Here is a 16,664-nt window from a genome sequence, read left to right as displayed (position 1 = left end):
AATGAGCCACAGGGTGGTGACTTCAGGCACAAGCACTTCCCTTTGATGTGAAGGCCTGGGCCCAGCACTGTGATGAATGAAGCATCAAGTGCTTTTCCAACATAGGAGGGAAGTTTGCTTCTATGTAGTTTTCTTTTCCATATGGAGAGATATGGAGCAGCCATCACTATGGTGCAGGCAATGCCACAGCATGAGGACCCCTGCAGCAGTTCTGCAGGGTGATTTTGTCAAGGGCAAGAGTTACCCAGCCTGTAACCAGACTCCTAGCAGGCAGTAGCTAGGCACTGGACATACCAAAAGCAGCCTTTGGAGTGTGCAAGTAGGCTTCATGTGGCTTCCACCTTTACCCTGCTGCATGCTTTGTGTCCCCTAAATAAAATCACTAATAGCAGGGGTGAAGGATGTGCTGCAACTTTTCCTAGCTCTGCCCAGCTCTTGGGCTCAGCTTGTTATGCAAGGTTCTCCTTTATTTTCTTCCTTCTATTTTTCTTTTTATTTTTTAAGGTGAGAAATGGATGAAATGTTTGGGCTTAAATAAGACATATAAGCATGAGGTAGACTGTAAAGCCAGACTTCTCAGGGCTCTGTCAGTGCTCCCACAGTCTCTTCTGAGCTTACTGCTGGTTTAGCCCTCTTCACTGACACAGGCTTGCAGCTCTGGAAGCCCAGACTAGCAGCCTTGCTGCCAGCCCCCAACATGACCTGTAGCCCTTGGTGGCAGTGATTCAGCAAGATAAGCCATGTGGATCTGGAAATCTAGCCCTGGTGGTGGGAAGTGAACTTAGAGAATCCCTGCCATGGCCTAGAAAGGTGAAAGTACTGTAGACACAGGTGGTGCAGTCCGCTTGCATGTAGCTAAAGATACTGATTTTGGGATACTACTGGCCCTTTGGAAGTCTTTTAGATTAGATCTTTGTCTTGTTTTGTATTCATCAACTGCTCCCCCGATATATCCTTGCTAAACTTCCACTGGGCAGAAAGATGGACAATTCATGACATGGCATATGAGAGACTTGGGAAACATGAAGAAATAGAATGTCTGCAGCTTTCTTGTGATGCAATTTAACTTCTGAGCCCAGCAAGACAATGGTTGAGATGACTGGTTCATTCATCAATTGTTTCATTTTTTTACTATCTGCTCCTTTGCTCTCGTGCTGTGCTAAATGCCAGCAAAACCAGTGAGAATCTAATATTCCATGCCAGGAATATTTTCTAAGAGGAGCTAACAAGTGTCTGTCTCTCATGGATAATAAAGGTAGACATACTGGAGTCCTGTTCCTCATGGTGAGGTCCTGCCATCTGCTTCTCCTAGCTGCTGCATGTGACTTGATTATTTTTATTCTATCCCTCTGGCAAATTTGCAAAGTTGTTCACTGCTAACTTTGCATCCTGCTGTGGGTTCTTCTGTGAGAAGCACTGCAAGGTGAGATGGAGTGAGGTGTTCTGAGTGCTGTAATGCTGTAAGTGTGTGAGGCCTGATGGTGACAGTGACACAGAAGCCTGCCTCAATGCACTGAAGAGGGAGAGAAATGATACAATAACTGTGCACTGCTTCTCTGTGCTTGTTCCTGGAAGGTTGAGATGCAGTGGACCAGATTTGGTCTTGCTGGGTCTCTGCAGCTCAGAGAACTGCTCTGAATTAGGAGCAGAGTGGATGTTGAGATGTGCTACTGTCATTTGTCTTTCTGATAGATTTTTCCCTTGGATAATCTCTGTTTGAGAGCGCTCAAAAGGAGAAAAATTATTCCTAGGGCAGCTTTTCTTCTGCATACATGTAGCTTCACTCAGGTCAACATTGGACACGTTTGCAGAATCAGCCAGCTTAGTAAAGGCTAAGAACATAAACTAGATCTGCAGAGGAGTTGGGTGCTTTGGTTTCCCAGGCAAGAATTCACAGAGGCCACTGTGTAATAGCCAGTCCAAACATACCTCGAAAAGAACCTCTGGCAAAACATTGTCAGATGGTATCCTTCACTGTCCTGTGGATTCCAAATTTGGTGGTTTTTCCTACAGTATGCATGGTGAAAGAGAGTCAGTGCTTGAAATACAAAGATCATCTGAATTTGTTGCTTGGGAAATGGACAGCTTCCCAAAGAGGGAGAAACCAGTACATTAACTGAGATCCAAGACCCAGAAAGGGTGGACACAAGGGATTTGCCACATCAGTCCTTTTTAACATGGTGTACTGGTACATAAAACCCAGATATATTTATCCTGTGATCTCTCATCCACTGGGGAACTGGAAAAATTACCAGATATATTGTGAGCTGGGGAGAGGATTGTCACCCACAGAGCAGGCACTTGCCTTTCTTTACCTGCTTTCAGTGCAGTGTGGTTTATGCACAGGTGTATTAATATACCTGTTATGTATGAGAGAAGCAGAAAGAGTGACACCAGCTGCTGCTGCTGGTTTCAGTGGGATTTAGGAGGCCTAAAAGCCTGGCTGTACATATATTTAACCCTACTCTGCTGTGTCCTTGCATCTCAGAGATTGCTGTACATGTTTGCAGGCACACAGGCAATTATTGGCCTGCATTTCACTGTGTGCTCATGTGTTGGTGGCATCTCCACGCACCCGAGTCTCTGCCTGGGGGTACAGTACAGTGCTGTAACCAGGAATGTCCTGGAGCCAAAGCTGCTGTAGTAATTACAGCAGATAAACTGCTCTGCTTGAGGGTTGCTGTCCACACCAGACTGCAAGGCAGGCAGCCTGGCTTTACCACTGAAGTCTATTCATTTTAATAAGAGGGACACCCTGTGTTATTAAGAAGAATGTTTATTACTGTCGCAGCACGCTGACAGCAGCTTCCATCATCGTTAAAAGGCAGATGTGGGGGAGGAGGGTAGGAAGCAATGTGCTGCCATCTCAGAGGGTAGGACCCAGCTGGTGAGGAGGCTGAGGGCTTCAGGGCTTTCCCCTTGGCCCAAAAGGAAGTTGCCAGTAGAGAAGAAGCCTTCAGGGAGGATGGAGAGGGAAGTGAGGGGCCCTGTTCAGTCTAATCCTCAGGTTCCAGACTAAATAAAGTCTGTTCTGTGTGGGAGAGAGCCTTACCTGCCTCATGCTGTGCAGGGACTGGGAGGCTGCAGGTAGTGGTAGGGAAACTGAGGAGGGCAGCAGCACTGGGTACTTGTTGGGAGAGGAGGGTGTAGGATGTGTAGGATGCTGATGTGGCTGCTTGCTCCAGGAGAGAAGTCTCAGCACCTCTCTTGGCTCTCTTATTTAGTGGTGGCACCAGCACTGAACTGTATGGTTTGTACAGCCCTGTCTGGGGCCCCTCACCTGTGACATGGGAGAGGATGTCTCAGTGTACAGAAGCAAGCTCTGACTCAGGGAATGGCACAAGCAGACCTTCACCCATCGCTGGTCTGGACACACCTCTCATTTTAGCAATCATCTTATAAATGAGATATCTGGCATAATACTGGAGTTTGTAGGTTTCAGGGAAGAGTAGGAGGAGTTGGTGAAGAGGTGGTGCTTATGCACAGAGTGAACAGCCAACATTCGTAGATGGCTTTGTTGATGTTTTCACTCTGCAAATGAAACACGAAGTTTAGAGGAGCCACTGCAGGACAGGATACATGGCACCAGTGTAAAAGATCTGCACACTACGTTCCCACTCTGCCCCCAATGCTTTCACATTTCTGAGCATCCAAGACATGGTAGTTCTCAGATATAGATGTTTATGGAGCCAAATCCCTCCTGGTTACTGGGACTCACCTTTCTTATGTTCAGTTGGAAACAACTTCACCCAAAGCTGGAAAGGGGCTTCATTACTCTGTTCCATGATGCACAAAGGAAAGTCATCAAAGTTTTTTGCTTTCAGCTGATGAGCTGTAATTTCAGATACTACTTTCAGTTTTCAAACAAAAGAAAGAAAATGTACTTCAAATTTCCCTCTATTCCTCCCACATGTTACCTCTCCCTAATTTATTCTCCAGTATATTCAAAACTCCCCCAGTCCTTCTCTCTGGGCTTCCTTCTCATTTCTGCTCCTTCTGGGTTAGAATTCCTGACTTCTCTTCTAGGTTAAGAACCAGAAGAGTTACAGCACTACTGGGGACATCAGCTCTCCTGTGCCACTTTCCCTCCTGAGGGATGAGGGGAGAAGATGACCTCGGTAGTGAGTGTCATAGGATGGAGTTGATGATCTGTATGGATCTTCCTGGTGTCCTTTGTCTGCTGCAGCACCTGTCATAGGTGTTAGTGGAAAAACACACTCCCTCCTATGCTCCCTATAGAAGTTAAAGGTCTCTGCAGCCCCAAGAGGAGCAATTCTGTCCCAGCAGAGGTGTGATGGAGGACCAATCCTTGGTGGAAACTCCAGATGTCCTGTAACTTCATAATGGAAGTAGCTGACTGAATGTACCAGTGATTTTATCCTAACAAATGACAGATGAGTGCGAGGGAGTAGATGGAAAAGAGATATATGGGAGGGCAGTCTGCAGGTGAGCAGAAGGCTGGTGGGAAGCTTGGAGGAATGTTCCAGTTAGGGAGAAGCCTGCATCCTGAGCCAATGGCGTGTGCTCTGATGTGCAAGTCCTGCTGCAACCGTGCTCAGTAGAGATGAAGAAGGGTCCTTGTTCTGTGTGACTTAGTGCCTTGCTGACTGCAGAAGATTTTGCTGGTCAGATGCCTCTGGTGGCTGGGGACAGCTCTGGCTGCTCCCCTGGCCCTCACCCACCTTATTGAGGCTCTCCAGCCATGTGTGACATTAAGGCTCCTCTAGGTCTCGGCAGGTTTTGCAAGGTTGATTGGGACCAGCGCGTGTCACTCTCGGCCACTTCCTCATCACCATAACTCTGGGCTGAATAACAAGAGGCCGAGAATCTGCTAACGCAGGCCCCGGCAGAATGCCCCATCACTCTCTTTTATTCCTACTGGAGATTTATGCTGCCTATCTCCCTTCCCTTTGTCCACCAGCCGGGCCCTATAAGTCATGTTCCTGGGCTGACAGGTCACGTGTCCAGTGCTGCTGCCCTGTCACAGTGACTGATGCCAGGGGGTGATTAAAAGAGAGGAGGGGTGAGAGGTCAGCAGCAGGCGGCATGATGCGAGCGGGGGGATGTAATTATCACTCCTGTGACATACTGCTGAGGGCTTTCATGGATCGTCACCCGGGCTGGAGGTGGGGAGGGCGGTGCTGGAGAAGGGAGGGGGAGTGGATGGACACAAGGCAAGAGTGGGCAGTAGGGTTATGGGAGGCAGGGACTTTCTGCAACCAGAGAAACCACAAAGTGTCAAGCCCTGGCTGTTCCCCAAACTGAAACCTTTTGCCCTGCAGAAAGACAGAAAGGGCATTGGGAAAGCTGCTGGGATCAGGAAGCAGCCCTCTGTTTGGAGAGGCTTTTGACCACTTAAAAATGTTTTAAGTTCCTTCCATTGCTGCATCTCAACCCTGATAACAGACCATAGACAAAAGTGCCTTTGGACATGTGTGGTCTTCCTGGTATGATTTAATAGAGAAACTGGCAGCCTCAGTAACCCAGTGCCTTGTGCTGGCACTGCTCATTTCCTTCTGCAACTCCCTTGTCTGGAGCCTTTTATGGACAAGATGAGACTTTTTGGATAAACCGTCTCCCAGATACACCGTGCAGTCTTTGGATGTCCCCTTGGAACCCCAAGGTAGAGATGGGATCTTCAGCAGAGCAAATAATGAGGAAAAAGTGGTTGAAAACAAACTGAAAGGTAAATATCTCTGTCCCGGAAAAGAGGAGTTTAGATGGAACAGGAGACAATGATCATAAAGGCATATAAATGAGAGAAATAATTTAGATTCTGACAATGGGAAGATTAAGGATACTGACTGGCAGATATGGGCTGGAGAGTCTTAAAATGGTGTTGAGAATTGTCTTAGCAGTGAGCAAAGTTTTGAGTATGGTTAGATTCCAACACTGCTGAGCTTTGGGGCAAGAGTGAGAAGAGAGTTCACTGTTTCTGTCTCTAGTCTGACTTAGGTAATTCCAGGGTACTAAAATTTTGCTATGGATTCTATTCGTGCTTTTGAAGGTTCCATTGCTTAAGCATGAGTTTCTAGTTTGGTCTTGTAATGGGGAACCACTTCATCAAGGTGTTTCCTAAGCTTGGACTTAGATACTCTTAGCCTCCAAGAGTGTATATGACACCACTTCCAGTTCCTATGCTTTCAGTGACTCAAACTGTCATGGTGAGCCACAGATTAGCACAGGTATCTCTCATTATAAGCCTGAAGTTTAGCATTAGGCTCTTGGACTGTGCCTGGGAAGGTGGTGAGTAGCATACGGTTCTGTCATGCCCTCAGAATTGCGAGAGGCAGGAATGCCCCTGTAGGATAGGCAAGTGTGGCTCAGGTAGGCCCACAGCCATCCTCTAACAGGAGCTGCCATCTGTGAGCCACAGCAAGTTTCATGAGACAGGCAGATATGCCCCATCACTAAGGTGTTCCCCTAAACTTCTGTAGTTGGATGATGGTGATGTGGACAGCTGTACCTGGTGCCATTTTGAGCCTTTGGTTACTGTTTTTGACAGTACAGGGAGTGACATCTCTTTATACTCAGGAGTGAGTATGTACATCAGCACTGCTGTAGTTGTCTTTCAGAGGCAGAGATGGAACTTTTTGGTGAAATTCATTAGCCAGAAATAATTTATGTTTAGAGGAAAAATATCACTGAGTCAGCTAGGGTAAATATTATTCATGCAGTCTAAATTTAAAGATAAGTGTATTCTAAACATTGTCTTTCTTACTAGCTAATTCTTACAGCATTACTGTCACACCTCATTGAAGCTCAGAACTTAATTTATCATTAAATTACCTAAACTTAGAAAGAAACTCAGCAATATTTGCCGTAGGTAATATTCAGGGTCCAAGTTGCCAGGCATCTTTGCCTTTTATTCAGATAAATCAACATTTCCTTCAGACACATTTCCTCAGATCCTCAGCAGTATCATGGTACATGTATAGTGTCTCTTCTCTCATGCTGGGAGCCATAGACAGGGCTTTGTTAATGCCTCATATTATTATTATCATCATCATTCAGTGCTAGTGTGGCTCCACTGTAGGTTTTCAGATAGGTGTTCATTTCTGGAAGGGACTATGGTTATGGGTACCCTCTGTCACATTAACAGAATGTTGTCAATGTGTTTACAGATTCAGAGAAAATGTAGAAGGCAGAAATGGTAAGAATTCATCTAATCCAGCCAGAGTACACTTACATGATTCCTTCCAAATTCTTCCCTACCTTTGTCTTTAAGAAAAAGACACTTTTCTTATACACTTTCTAACTAAATTTTTTAAACTTTACTACATATACAACTAAAAAGGTATTTGAGCTTTCTGAATCTTCCTGGATGCAGTTTAAGGCTACAATTTTTTCCTACCTTCCAAAGACCCTGCCTCTTCAGCCTGATATGGATTTGAAGATTGCCATCATTCCTCCTCCACTCTTTTTCTCTAGACTAAACAAACCTGGCTACAGCCTTTTCTCTGCAGGCCAGGTTTTCTAGATGTCCAACCACTATTTCTTAACTTCCCTGTGGCCTTATGGATTTTCTGCTTTTTTATTTGAACTTCAGTGAAGAGTGAAGAACAAGGAAGGGCCAAGAAGTCCAACACAGACCTTAGTAACACTAAGGAGAGCATAAGGATTAGAGGAAAATATTATACTTTACTGAAAATCAGCTCAGAAGATATTGAAAATTTGAAAGGTGGGAACTGGGAATTAAAAAGGATGAACCTAACCAATATGGTGTCCACTGAGTCACCTCCTATTTGATGATGCTGGAAGAGATGCCTTTTTTAGTGTGGCTTAAAGAAATCTTGTCACTTAAAGTAAGCAGTAGGGGCTGAAAATGAATGGACTTGGGAAATACGATACTAAAAGTGAAAGAGTAGAAGGTTACTTGGGTTGAAAAAAATCTGTGTGACTACATCCCAGATCTTTTGCAACTCTTAAATCCTAATAAAAAGTGTGATTCCCTGTGTTCCTTTTCCAAAAGAGTTCTAGGTAGTGACATTGGCAGGAAATGTTTGATGAACTGAAAATTTTAAATCAAGGAGTTCCAGATGTGAAATCTGAGTATTTGTGTTGGAAACCGAGGTTGTAGGGCTGATGTAGGTTATTACAGCATATGGACTAGAAAGACCACTTCCACACCAAACAAATCAGTTGTAATCTTGCACGCTAAGTGCAAAATCCCTTTCTTCTTTAGTCTTCAAACGCAGATTCATTCCACAAAAACATTTGATGAATTTCAAACAGCAAATACACTTGAGAGAATTCAACTGCAACAAACAAGCTGTCAGTGGAGAAATGGGCTAAATTTGGCAAATAGAGTATTTGCTGGATATTGCTCACTTAGGTTTACAGAGGACTGGAAAGGACATGCCAAAACAGCTGTTCCTAGTCTTTGCACAAAAGATGTTTCCTTGAAGAAGGCATTAGGAGTCTCTTATTCTAGAGGAGAAAAGACAAGTGAAATGGAAAATTTACTGATGATGAGCTCTGGCAATAGTGATGGGAGGCAAAAGGATACGGTAGTTAACAGAGGGACTGGATGATGATGGGCAGGGAGAATGAGAGCAACAGATCGGAGTGGGAGACACCAGAGGGGTGGGAAGCATGGGGGAGGAGGTGAGGAAGTGAGCCAGGAGAAGACAGCGTGACTGTGTCTGATCTACACTGACGAGTACCAATGTTAACTGTCACCTCTCATCTCCAGACTAAATCACGCCTGGAATTGGAGGCAGCAAGGAGCTGATAGAGTCAGCCTTAGAGAGCCGACAAGTCAATCAGAGCGGAGATGCGTGGAGAGACACCAGTGTTATAGGGCTCGGTGCCTTCATTCATCGCAGGATTTACACCTGTCAGGCTGCCGCAGGGGGAGCGTGCCGGGACTCACTTTGGCACCACTTAAAATGGGACAACAGACACATTACTGCAATCACCCTCTGCTTTCCTGTCCTCTGGAGGGTTTGTTTTATATTACAGGGAGCTCAGCTGCCTTTGTAAGTTGTATTTGAAGCTGAATGCACCTCTTGCTATGCAGGAAGGGATTGCCTGCGTTTCAGCACCTGGAGGGCTATTCCCCATGCAAACCTGCAATGCCCCAGACCAAAGAGGGAAGGACAGCTTCGCCAGGCAGGGGGAGATGATGGGGTAACTGTTCACTAACTAAAATGCTTCAGTACCTATGTAGGCTGTGCAAACCTCTTTACCTGAGTCTGACATGGTATCTAGTAGAAGAGGTCAATGGGGGCCAGAACAAGACATCGGCCTTCCTGTCTTCTTCCCAGCTCTTCTCAAATACCTGCAGTGCTCCATAAAGATTCTCCTCTCCTGTCAAAAGAGTGCCCAGATCAGAACTCTTCCCTGCTGGCTAAATCCTGGGTACCAAAGCTTGTGATACAGGCTTTGAGCTGCCTGATCTCTTAATCCAGCTGTGTGTATTCATTTGAAACTGAAAGCAGCTCCTTTTTGTCGTCTGCTTCTCAGCATTAACTTCTCTTTGATGTAATTCTTGCTTCCGATGCTCTCTCCCTTCATGGGGAAGATTAGTGTGAAATTGGCCTGCTTCTCCAGAGACTGCAGTGTTAAGCCTTCAACACTTGGTCCTTATTGGAAATTCTTAACCCACATCGAGGAGAGGGGGAGGGAAGGAAAGTGTAAGAGTTCCAGATTTGACTCTGCCAGAGCTCTGATGCCTCCTTTCCCTTCAATGTTTTGGGAGTGGGGAGCATGGATGTTGAAGGACTTAGGGATGTTCTCTGAATGATCCATGTATTTTAAAGCAGAGACTAAGATGCCATGCTAGCTGCTAGGCATATATGCTGTCAGGTTGAGAAGTGAGGATGGCAATGCAGGGGTAATCAGAGGGAACTGTGAGCATGCAAACAGTATGGCCAGGTTGGTCAGAGTGACACATTTTGGGAATTAAGCCACAAAATTGTTGCTAATCTGCTTTGAGGAAATACACTTCAAGATGGATTTCCTATGCCCATGTGGTGAGGATGGAGTGCAAGAGAGTGAATTTCTCTCTTCTTGCACAGATGTGGGTGCAGGGTTGCCGTAGACTTCATGTGGAGCTTTTTCCTTATGAGAAGACTGATGGGCTCAGTGGGGAGAGACTTCAGTGAGCTCCAGTACTGCATTTCCTGAGTATCTGTGCCTTAGACAAGTTGCTTGTGAGCATTTTCCCTTCCCCACAGTTATCCCCCAAGGGATAACATTCCTTGCTGTCCATTTCAACCTGCTTCTTGCTCCTGCCTCCCCCTGTATGTCTGCTTTCTGCTTGTCTTCCATCATCCCACCATTACATGAACTTCTGCTTTAACTTCACCAGCCACTTCCATCAGCCCTTGGACCTGTACCTGCTCCTTCCTCCTCAGTGAGTCTCTTTTGCACCCATTGTTCCTCCTGGTGGCTCTTTCCTACTCCCCACACTCTCAGGTCCTGACTTTTGCTGCATTCCAGCTCCACTATCCCCTCCTGCTTGGTCCTGCTCCATTGCCCTCCCCACAAACACATGGTGCCATTATCTAAGGAAGGGCCTTGAGCACCCCCCTTGGTTTAGCCTTGTGCTTCCTCTTGCTTGGTCACCCCCCTCCCCTACCCAGGTCTGCAAATCACTCCTTCCCATGTCAGGCAGCAAATTGGTTTATCCTCCCCCCATCCCAGCTTTCATTACCTTGCCGAAATGAAGCGATATCTCCTCGGCGGAGGCTTCCCGTCGCTGCAGCCAGTACCCAAATCATGAGAGCTGGCATAATAAATGAAGACAAAGTGCCGGCGGCCCGGGCCATCTCTCCCACTGCGCCACTAGCCGCTGCCAGCTTCATTATTCGCTTAAGTTGCCGGAGAAAATTACTTAACCCTGACCCGTGTATTAGGGCCCTGTATTAATGCTGCGACAGGCGTCTCTTACAGCAAAGAACAATTTATTAGAGCCGAAACAGGCTGCTTTTCTCTGTCATTTTTCCAATCTGAGCTTTGAACACACATCATTAAACTTGTCTGACTCTCTCCCCTTCTCCATCATTCCATTTTTATTTTTTTTAACAGAAAGTGCTGTAGAGAATAGAAATTGTTCTGAACTCACAGAGTGCCTCAGACTTTGCCCCCTCCTTTCTCCCGTTAAGCTCTTTCCTCCAATCAAGTCTCCATCTCTCTCTGTCTAATTCACCCATACTCTTCTCCCTTTGTAGTTACATATCTGTTCTTCAAACTTCTTTCTGAAGTTCTCTCACATTCTCTGCTTGCTTACCTGTCCCTCTTTGTATGGGTGTCATACTTCTTTCACTCCATAACTTTGACTAATCTCACTTTTTTCTCTGGGCCAAACTGGAAGAAATATGCTGGAACGGCATGTTCCCAATGTCAGAATAGGGTCTGTCTCACTTTTGTTCTGGGATTTCCTGGAATAGCAGAGATCATCAGAACATGGAGTTGCCTTATAAACTCATTTTCAGTACCACAATCCTTATCCCCCTCTCTCCAAGGGCTCACCTAACCTATTGTTAGGGCCTCTACGTCACCCAGCAGTCCCCAGGCAGTGTGAGCACCAGGAAGGGTTTCAGAGGACTAGCTCGCTAAAATATATGCAAATGCATTGGTGGCATTCAGGTATGCTCTCTTCTTTAAATCTGACTCTAGTCATTGCATTGACAGTGCACAGCCTCTATTTTCTGATGGGCTACAGAGGGAGAGAGACAAACAGAGGGACAGAGAGGGAGAGATGAGAAGCAACCATACAAGCTCTTCCTCAGACCTCATTGGTGAAGCCTTGCAAAGTTGGCGACAGAATACTGTCTGAGGAAGAAAACTGATAGTAGCAGAGGGTTTTTCAAATACTTGATCACTTTTTGTTTGAGATGCAATGCCTAGATTGAAGAGAACCTGGGCAATGTGAGTGCAGAATGATAGCTCAGAAGTGTATTTGTGTTCAACTGTCAGGGCTGTTCAGAGTGCTTAGCCCCTGGGTCAGACTGCCTATTGTGCTGTTGTAGTTTATCTCCAGAACCCCTCTGGCCAGAGGTCAGATTAGCTGAGGGGCTGGCAAGAAGCCTATGTTGGCCTTATTATCAAGTTTATCAGTGCAGAGCTACCTCTTAATAAAGAAGAAGATTCTGTATGAATGAGTTGACTGATGATACTAGAAATTTTAGGCTAAGCCTTCAGCATCGTTAGAAGGAGACAACATGAGTAACCCAGAATTTAAACATGCAAGCTATTTATGACAAACATTCTTCTCCACTTCCATTTTACTGATGATTTGCACAAGAAAACAGCAAGAAATATACACTTTGTTTAAAAAAGCTAAATATACAGACTTTCATAAATCATTCTGGTTTGAAAGGTTTCTAACTCTGGTTCTGGAGCTACTTTTAACTGTCTGCTAATGATTTGCTCATTGCCAACAATTTTCTTATGGGAATATGTGCATGAAGAGAACCTGCTAATGATTTGAATGGATCTTGGTGGTGATCACCATGCCCTCCAGTTTGCTTTCCAAGAGACCATATATTCCTGGAGATGTCCTCTATTTGTCAGCAATGAAACTTGATGCTAAATGGGAGGCCTTGCCTCATGTGGAGGGTCTGCTTCTCTCTGCTTCTGTCTGGATGGCCCTGAGGAGCTGGAGATTACTAGAAGTCAACACATGGTCACGCATAGATGGGATTAAGCTAAGAAGGGGTAGGAGATCTGCCTGGTTTGGAGTTCGAAGAGATTATTTGTGCCACTGTATGCAGAACTTTATACACTGTGACAGTGAGCACTTCTGTTTGCTGTCATGGTCTCCTGTGTGATCTAGGTGAGAAGTATTTCTGGTTTTACATCAATTTATTGTAAGTCTTATGATGGATTGATTTTCCTGCAGCCTATAGGGGACAAACTGCCCCTCATCTTGAATCTAGAGGAATGGGTTTGTCAAAGGAAGAGGAAAGTCCAGATTCCATAGTTTTTCAATCTGCAGCTGCTCAGTCGACACTCTGACTTCTCTGTTGCATCTTTTCTCTCCCATATGGACCTTGCCAAAGACCCTTTGTCATCTCAAAACCAGATTTTTGACCATCTCAAGTACATTATTTGCAAAAATTCATAATAACTAAAGCATTAATTAATATTAACTGTGAGAGTAACAGGTTATATTACTCTAATTTAGCTGAAATATTATTATCTTCCTGTCCACTCAAAATTTGTTTGGGATACCAAAGTTTTATATTGAAAAAGGAATGAAAATTGAAGTGATAGGGTTTTTTCATAGAATCATTCACATTCAAGGTGGGAGTTCAACTTTTTATCCTAGTCTCATCCACTAGTGCTTATGTGGGCTGGATAAATTTTCAAGGCTGCTTACCTTCACAAAGAGGGAGAAAGTTATTTCTAGCAATGTCAGGAATCAAGGGGATTCTGTAGCTATTTGTCAGGGGAGTGATTGTGAGCTGAAGGACGGGAAATTCATGAAGACATAAACATGGTACATGAGATGGCTTGGGGGCTGGTGGGCTGTATCACAGCAGTGATACCTCTAGAATAGAGGAAATATCTCAGGAAGCACACACAGAAAGAGTGGTGCAAAAGCTGGATGACAGTACAGTATAGGGTAGTTTTCCTCCCCTTGTCCATAATTTCTGTGAGTGATTCAGTCAGAGGTTCTAGTTTTTAGCCACCTGTTGAGGGATCAGCTAATGCAGGACACTCTGAATAGCCATGCATGACCTCCTCATGTAGCTGGGAGGGAGGCCAACACTTTGCATCTTCTTTGGCCATCAGGGAAAGGCATTTAAGGTGGCCCTTTGGGAGCTGAACAGCTCCAGTGGGCTTTTGTTTAGAGTGTGCAGGCTCTGCCACCACATAAAGCATCTCTTCAGCCACTAAAACTGCTGATCTGTGGAACTTCTTCATTGGTTTTTCCTCAGATGTGATTAAGGGGTCACTGGTGCTGACATGGAGAAGAGAGGTGGAGGAGATGGCAGGGAGGCTGAGAGGGCATGGTTGGTTGGTGCAGCTGCCCTTCTGCTGGGAGTCCCTCCCGAATTCCCTGCCACTCTCCTGTTTAGTCTGATAGCTCCTCCAAGTTCTCTAATCACCTTCTTGCTGTAATGAGCCTCTCATCTCACTGATGGAAATCAGGGTATTTGGTTATGAAAGGGACACTGTTAATAACACGATCTCTCTCTTCTCCACTCCATCCCCCACTCCCCCATCAACCCCCCTTCCAGTTCTCCACACAATTCTCTCAATTAATGATAGGCAGAAATTAATTTTTCCCCTGGACTGAAACAATTGCTTGGCGGAGGATTGCCAGCTCGGTTCCAGATAGGGACCTTTCCCAGCAGAGCCCAGAGAAAGGAGGAGAGACCGAGGCGATAAGCAGGGCCCTATCAGCAGCCACAGGACGCAGTAATACAAATGTTATCCTTAGAAATGTATTTAAAGAGGATATGTTTATAATTCGAAGGGGATTGTCAGGACTGCTCCCCTCCCCCTCTCCACAGATCCATGCTGCTGTGTTCTTCCTTACCATGAACTGCTCTCAACACTCCGAAAGGCTTGGCAATGTCAGCACCCCAGGCTCCCCCAGCCACAGGATGAGGTAGGAAAAGGGGATGCCTGGGTGCAGTGCTGGGAATGGCTGTAGAAGGCCACAGTACCCAGCAGGCAAAAGCCAGGAAAGACAGGGAGGAGGAGCTTCTCCAGAGGTAGGGACTTGCAGCAGTTCTACTTGGATTTTGAGCAACAAGAGGCAAGGAGTGAAAATACCCTGTGCTGAAAGAAAGCAGTGGTAGAAGACTGAACAAGTCCATGGAGATAAGGAAGGCAGCCCCAGCTGCAGTCTGGTCTGGAGGGTAGGAGGAGGTTAAGTACAGCCTGGGGCAGGGATGTAGTTGCTGTTGCATGTGACTCAGAAAATGCTGTCCTCTCGGCTGCTTTCTGGAACGACACATTGATAGATCCATATGTAAAATAGCTCCATGTTTCAAAAAAGCTATCTGGCCCAGCCCAACCTACCAGAAGCCAGCCAACAAGTGTGCTCCTGGCTGAAAGTTCACACACCCATGGAACAGGGCACCTTTACCTTCCCCTCAAATAAGGAATGACAACACACTCAATAAGGCCTTCTAGCAACCCCTGCCTGCCCACTTCCTGCAGATTTGTGACATGCCCCACAGCTCTATATAAGACCTGCTGTTCTTCTTTGCCTCAGTTAATCTCACTGAAACAAACAGGCAGATAATCACAAGACACAAGGACAACAGGAGAGGAACGAACAAGAGAGGCCATAGAGGACTTTCAGGAAGCAAAACTTGCAATAATTATGACTGCAAAAGACATAATTCCAGCCTCCTCCAGGCTTTACCTGTCCTTGCAGGTGATGCCCACACTTGGCTGTGCTGGGTTGCTTTGAGGCCTATAGATTTTGAAACACCACTTGTTCTTGCTGAGGGCAAGCTAGCACTCAGTTCTCGCCCAACCACATTAACATCCGCAATGCTCCAGCCCTCACCAGCATCACTGGTACCACTGCCTGCTCTCTGCTGCCATGACAAGTGTACTTCTTTTCTGAACACTGAAGCATCCTCAGGGATTTAGTCAGGTCCCTGCAGCTGGCTGGTAGACTGCTAAGTGCCCCTCTAGGTGTCTCTGAGGCTGCTGTTTTTACACCAGTAATGGCAGGTAAACAGGCACTCCAGTAAGAGCCCAGATCATTCCAGTCCTATGAAGTCCTTGATCAACCACTAAATAAAGCAAAATTATAAAATGAAACATGCTAGATAAGAGATGAGTAGCTTCATGACCAGACTTTCTGTTGCAAGATTAGGGGGAATCCCACAATTAATTAGTAGTTCTTTAGTTCCTGCCTTGCTTGCCCTCTGTATCTCTTTTTGTTTAGTTCTTGCTTTCAAATTACAGCATTAACATCCTTCTTTCTGTCCTTTCCATGGAAGAATTCAAGTAAAGCTGATTCCATTTTATTAATTTCTTTCTGAAGGAACTCTGCATCTGTGACACTTTGTCTCTCACCTGTCACAGTAACAATCATGTTTGTTTTATGTTGCCTCACACCTATATTTACTGTACTCTTCACAGCAATCAGGAGTTTGATTTGGCCGTATCAGCAGGCGTGGCACCTTGTCACAAGTCCCAACACTGGATCCTGCACATGATAATTGCTTAGCCAACTGCTGGCAGGGATGGAGTCCTCATGAATCCTCACTGAGGTAGGATTTGTATTGCTATTCAGTGCTCAGCACTCAGTACTGGAAGGAGGGTTCGTACACACCAGGTCTCACAAACTGCCTGGCTCCCCTCACTTCAGCTCACTCTGTCTCCACCAGACGGACTTTGTCGATCCACTGCCTCATGTGTGAAGGCAGGCACCAGTCCCAGAAGGTCCAGAGCATCTACTGGGGCAGAAAGGGTGGAGGAGGATTTGGTAGACCCTACTGGCCTTCCAGTGCAGGGGAGCAGTGTTTGACCAGAGAAGATCTGATTCAGTGAGTCTGAAGAAAAGATACACGTTTTAAAACACAAAATCAAGTTGTTGTTGTACAGTGTGAAAATCTCTTCCTTTTGCTGGGTACAAGTAAAGTCTTTTGGCCTCATGTAGAGGTGCTGTGGGAAAACAATAAAACCAAAAATGCAGACCACATTTAATGGAACTAGGCTGACTCACTGCAAGATCAAAA

General features: G+C 45.6%; 1 long non-coding RNA gene across 1 annotated transcript; it reads right to left on the bottom strand.

Moving 5' to 3' along the window:
* Window positions 1-3,413: 3,413 nt before the first annotated feature.
* Window positions 3,414-10,702, bottom strand: LOC134419766 (uncharacterized). The gene is made up of 3 exons (XR_010028149.1): window positions 10,661-10,702; window positions 3,719-3,832; window positions 3,414-3,531 (listed from the first exon to the last, which is right to left on the bottom strand). It is a non-coding gene; the product is annotated as an uncharacterized LOC134419766 (long non-coding RNA).
* Window positions 10,703-16,664: the final 5,962 nt, after the last annotated feature.

This window comes from Melospiza melodia, chromosome 6 (genome assembly GCF_035770615.1).
Source record: "Melospiza melodia melodia isolate bMelMel2 chromosome 6, bMelMel2.pri, whole genome shotgun sequence".
Taxonomy (NCBI): Eukaryota; Metazoa; Chordata; class Aves; order Passeriformes; family Passerellidae; genus Melospiza; species Melospiza melodia.
The sequence above is the reverse complement of the archived record's forward strand: the minus strand, read 5'-3'. Positions and strand labels throughout refer to the sequence as shown.